General features: G+C 31.1%; 1 pseudogene; it reads right to left on the minus strand.

The window, feature by feature from the left end:
* Window positions 1-2,435: 2,435 nt before the first annotated feature.
* LOC120132807 lies at window positions 2,436-3,620 on the minus strand (annotated as a pseudogene).
* Between the last annotated feature and the right edge of the window lie 2,380 nt (window positions 3,621-6,000).

Here is a 6,000-nt window from a genome sequence, read left to right on the forward strand (position 1 = left end):
TTAAATAATTAATTATAATTAATCAAAACAATTAACTTAATTCTTTTTATTTGATTTGCTAGACTTGATCGAATATTCTTTGCGATTAAGATTCTAATAATCTAAGATGTTGACGTCTTCCTCAACACATGCATCCAACCCTCCCTAGCTTAACTTGCACTGCCCGATGGTACTGGTAATTCAATACATGCATTCAAATATTCCTCTTGTCCAAGTAGGATCAACAAATGTAATTATTAAAACGAGGAAGTGAGGGCAGATTGCAGAGAGTTTGAGACTGACAGAACCTGAACTGTAATATTGATGAAGTCTCACGTGCCGCAGCTAATATATACACTTAACGAAATGTGTTATAAAAAATATTTTGATAAAAAATTAATTAAAATATTATTTTTTCGAAAATGTTATTATTGATCGTTTTATCAGATTTGTTAACATATTCGATAGTGTTACTTAAAATATTATTTTTTATTAAAAATATTAATATTGAATACTTTACCAAAAATAGTAAAAAAACATTAATAGTTTAGATAAAAAAATTAATATTTTATATAATTTTTTATCAAAAATATTAAAAAATAATAATATTTTTGATAACATCTTTCTTTAATTATATATTAAAATTAAAGTATAGTAAAACTTTCCTGATTAATCAACAAATAATGTAACTGGTATTTGCAGGCACCCCAAAGTATATATCATCTGCAATTCAGAGTCAGAAATATAGCTACTCAAGACCTACATTCTTAGATACCTGGCAGACGTAGCTTTTCCAACCGACGGTAATGAAGAGCGACAGCACTGTAAGAAATAGAATTGTTGGTAACTCCACTGATTCCTATGGGGTCAAGGTCTGGGACGGATCTAAGACGAATGTTTAGGACGGCCCAACTATAAATAGTAATAAAATGGGAATTAAGGTTTACTTATCAAATCATCAACCAAACCAAACGATTTTAATGGTGAAAAATTGTGTTATTTATTATATAAGTTCAAGAATTAAGAATACCAAAAGTGTGAGATTTAAATATTAAATGATTTTGAAATTGATCATACTTTTCAGGTAAAATAGTAACTTTTATCATGTAGTAGACTCAATTTATCACTTTCACCACTATCGTTTTCGCATCAATTTAGTCTCGAAGTTGTTCAATTGCATCATTCTATACTCTATCTTAACTTAAAACATAAACCCTAAACCTTAAATCAAAATCTCAAACCTCTAAACTATAAACCTTAAACCATAACTATAATTTAGGATTTATAACTTAGGGTTTTAAGTCAGATGTAATATATAGAATGATGTAATTGAATAACTTTAAGGGTTAAATTGATGCGAAACATGATAGGGACGAAAGCGATATAGTGAGTTTGCACATGTATTTGTCCCTTAAGCCTACTTTTTTATCTCATTTCTTTGCTCTTTACTAAAGTTATGAATTTTTTCAATATTAGTTATCATAAAAAATTGTCATTCTCTAAAAATTTTATAGTTATTTTTCATAGATGAACTCATCTATCGCTCTCTATTATTTTATCAGTTTGCAATTTTTTAAAGCTTACGAATTAAAATAAAACCCATCAATTATGAGTTTGAGGGCTTTCTTACATTTAGGGATTTGAAATGTGTTCGAAAATTTGAATTGTGAAAAATATTATTTTAAGAAGGTGAATAACTTATCTCAAACATAGTCTTATTAGATGATCACTTGAGTATTAGAGTGTCGAACCTTTAGATATTTTTTTATTAATTTTAAAGGAATTTCTTAAAAATCAATTTGAAAAAATGAAAGATGATTGAAATATAAAACTTTTTTAAATTTATTTTACACAAATAACTACTGATAGGATGGTGATTGATCGTTTACGCATTTCGATACTATTTAAGAAATGATCTAATTTACTTGTTAGTGAAATTCCAAATTCTATTTCTTGCATGATTGGAACAGTTTACGAACTTATATTCTCTGTCACTGTAATCGAAGACGTTATCTAAACAAAAATATTTTTTTAAAACTTGTGGTAGGTCTAAACTCTTAAAAGTTTAAAAAGAATATTATAAAGAGAATAAGTTTGTAACGCATGTCGTATATCGAAAATACGTGACTAATGTGTAACACTATGAAATATATCATTAAATGAATTATTCTTATTAATTAAATACGACTTAACGAGGATAAATTTTGAACGTACTTTGGCTCTAGAATATCCCGTTTGGGTTATATGACTCAAAAAGGACTCCCTCTTTGGTGCATTTGCTTAGTGTTCCCGCACTCTCTGCACTCAAATGCAGCGGCTGAGAACTGAACAAATATATTACATAAATTAAAAGAGAAGGGCTACCTTAATGATCGACCCAAACACGAAGAAAAAGAAATACACCAATATGTACAGAATAAAGGCAAAATAGCAGGCTGCATTAGGGTCCGGAAATAAAAGCCTCCATCGTTTCCTATCTCACATAAATATTTACATATATAACACCATAATAACGCGCATTACCACCACTGGACAAAACCCAGATTACAGTCAGCATTAACAGTTAAAAAAAGAAACAGAACCCCAGCTAGTGCTCATCAAAATGCCGCCTGATGAATTAGTATAGGTTGATAGGCTGTGTTTGGTCCAGCACAGCCATCCTCTCCGAAACATCGGCTAACGACTTGAGATTACATCGGATAAGAGCCTTCACGAAGTAACAAGTTTCGTCCTTGGTGTTACCTTCCGGCGCGTCGACCTCAAATGATTCGATCACCATTGTCCCAGACCTTCCTTCTATGACCTCTGGATGGACCGTTATGATTGAAAAATAATTCTGCCCCCGCCCCAAAAAAAAAATCAAGTCAACGAAATTCCTACCTTTAGTTTTTCTTATTATTCTTTCAAGATAAAAACAAAAATAAATGCAGGAAAAAGGAGAAAGAATCATTCATATTTGCTTTACCCTCAGACGGTGGTCGCCGCCGACGATTCTGATGCCGAGAATGTGCTCTTCGTCATCTAGAAACTCTAATCGTTCTGTGCTGGTGGTGGCCGGAAGGCCGGATTTAACGTTGACTTCTCTAAGACTACCGATTCCCATTCCCCTTTCATTATACACCGGCTTACGAACGGCTTGTACTTCTGCGGCTGATCAAACCGCCTTACCAACGACCACACCTGCCATAATTTAACCAAAATCCATAACCACTGTTATTCGTTGCAATAAAAACATTAACAATCAAAATGAGAAACTAAGAACAGAACTGAAGTAATTGCTTCTCCTTTTTCATTTTACAGCAAATACTCGTAAATTTGTTTATTTTTCCGTAAAATTTCAGACATAAACATAAATTTAGCAGATAAGGAAAGAGAGAAAAACTTACGAGATTAACAGGAGCTTTGACATGTTTGACAAGAGCAGAGGAGCACTGGTCGTCTCTGATGTCGTGCCTGTGGTGTATCCGTATGTACTGCGCCTCCATCATACCGTAAGCATCGCCACCGTTCATTTCTTTTCTGAATCGATAACAGATTCTGATTGCCTCGCTTACAGGAGAGGTTGGCGTTGGAAGTACAGAAATGGAAGATAGTAGGCTTTTAGTTTCAAGTTTTTTAGCTTTGCTTTGCTCTTTAACTTGGCTTGGCAGTTTAAAAAAATCTAGAATCCCACCGACAATTTATTTGTTATTTTTAAATTTACTTTTGCTCGAAAGCCTGCTTTCAGCTTTTGCCCTTATCCTCTTCCCTTGCTGTTCAAGGTAAAATATGTGGTTGCTGCCGCTGCTGAACGTAAGTAGACTCAATACGTATATATCGACTTAATAAACATCTTAAGATAACGTCTAAATTTTCTTTACTTTAAAAGAAGAGGATGATGAATGTTTGAGAATGACAGCTTTTGCTTAATAAATTTTATGCTTTGAAAATTTTTCAATATTTAATTGAGTTGTTTTTGTTTATTTTTTTATACAGTGTTTAGCTTATTAGAATTGACAGCAAAATAATGTATTATCTTTTAAAATAATTGAATTGAAATTATCATTTAGGATTATTTAATATTTTTATTTTGAATTATCTTTGTTATTTGTAAGGCTGAAACAACTTATGAATTACTTTGTTTTTGCACTCTTATTTGTCAATCAGAGTTTCTTTTCTTACTTTCTTTATTTTCAAATCAAGTTTATTTTTGCAAACTATGCTAAGTATGATCAATCATATCATACTTAGCTAATTCCTTTTAAGCTTAGAGCTAGTACAAATCAATTCCATGCTTGAGAATTGAACATCGCTTAAATCCATTCGGGATACATTTTTATTTTTCTGGTTAAATAGTTTGGCAATCAACCTTACTAAAACTTTAAACGTTTTTCAAATAAAAAGAGCTCGTTGGTCTGGATATCGTTTAATTATACAATTGAGAGGAATGATTGGCATGTGGTAATTCGACTTCCTGTGAACACTCTAGGCGGCAGTCCGTTAAGGAAAGATGAGTTCTGATTCGATTCTCGACGAGATAAAATTATGAGTTAGGCATTTCCAATTTAATTTTAATTGTTTTAACGACAATATATATGGTTAATCCACTCAAGAATCGTCTTTCAAAAGATAAACTTTGGAAGATTAGTTACATGAAAGAATGACAAGTTACAACTGGTTGGGTCTTGTAAGAGATTCTAAATTTTATTTTATTTCTTTTCTGATTTACTATTTTCCTTTTAATTAATTTCTCTTAGTTGTTTCTTATTTTCTTCTTCTTAATCACGCCTACCTCTTTATTTTTATTGTTTAATTTCTGCTTTTGAATCTGAATTCAAATTCATTTGAGTTGAAATTTTGTATTTTTTTTCCCATTGAATCGATCCTCTTTTTATATTATATTTTATTTGAAAAGAAAAATATTTTATTTTTGACGAATAAAACATCGTTGTCGATTTTTTAGAGGTTGAGGCAAGGCATGGGTTGAGGGGATGAGGTTAAGTCAAGTATTTGGTTGGGGGGCAGGGAACAGTATGGAATAAATAAAAATGAGACCCACTCGTAGCCAATGGGGTTTCGAAAACTCAGTGGTTTAAGATCTTATGGTTGCTGCTGCTGTCATTAATAGTAGAAAGTTCAGGACCCCATCCCCACTTCTTTTTCTTACGCCACGTTCAATGTTTCTGTGCTCCAATTGAATCTAAATAAATTCCTCTTTGAGTAGGATAATTGCATCTGCTACCTACTTGCATTTAGGGATATAAATTAGATAATAGTTCAGATTTCACTTGATTTCTATCTGGTTGAGTAAAATCGGATATATGTCAAGTCAAGTTAATTTGATGCTTCGACTCGGATTAGGTAGGTTATTTTCAGGTTAATTTGACACCATGTTCAATTCGGGTTCAGGTCGGTTTACTTTCGGTTCGAATTGATATCAGTTCAGATTAAAACAGTCCAAGTCCGGAGCAGTTAAAGACTAGGTTAATTTAGGTTTAGAGGGACTTTAAGCGGATCTTGTTTAAATCGAGTCACATCATTGGCAGATAAAATTCAGGTCGAGTCTTTATTAGATATGTATTGAGTTCAGATCGGGTCAATTTTTATTTTTGGATTAATTATTTTTCGTTTTTGGCGAATGTTGAATTACATTTTGTAATTGTATATGATTTAGAGAAAATTACTAATATAAATAATCATGGATCAATTTTATGAAAAAAATACAAATTTAAAGACTAAATTGAACAAATATGAAATTACAAATAAAAATTTAAATAAATTAAACAACACGCATTTATGAGGGACCAAATCAAAATAATTTTAAAATGTAAGGTTGAAATTAATATAGAAAAGGATTAAATTATACCCATTTAAAAGTTATGGGCTAATTAAAAAATATAAATAAGAAATAAGAATGGGCCAAATTCATATTCAACAATAAATTTAATGACTAAATTGAATAAATATGAAAAATGAATGAATTAAAACTTAAATAAAGTATAGAACACAAAAGGATTAAATCAATATAATTGTAAAATGTAC

Source organism: Hibiscus syriacus, unplaced genomic scaffold, assembly GCF_006381635.1.
Source record: "Hibiscus syriacus cultivar Baekdansim isolate YM2019G1 unplaced genomic scaffold, ASM638163v2 tig00110570_pilon, whole genome shotgun sequence".
NCBI classification, from domain to species: domain Eukaryota; kingdom Viridiplantae; phylum Streptophyta; class Magnoliopsida; order Malvales; family Malvaceae; genus Hibiscus; species Hibiscus syriacus.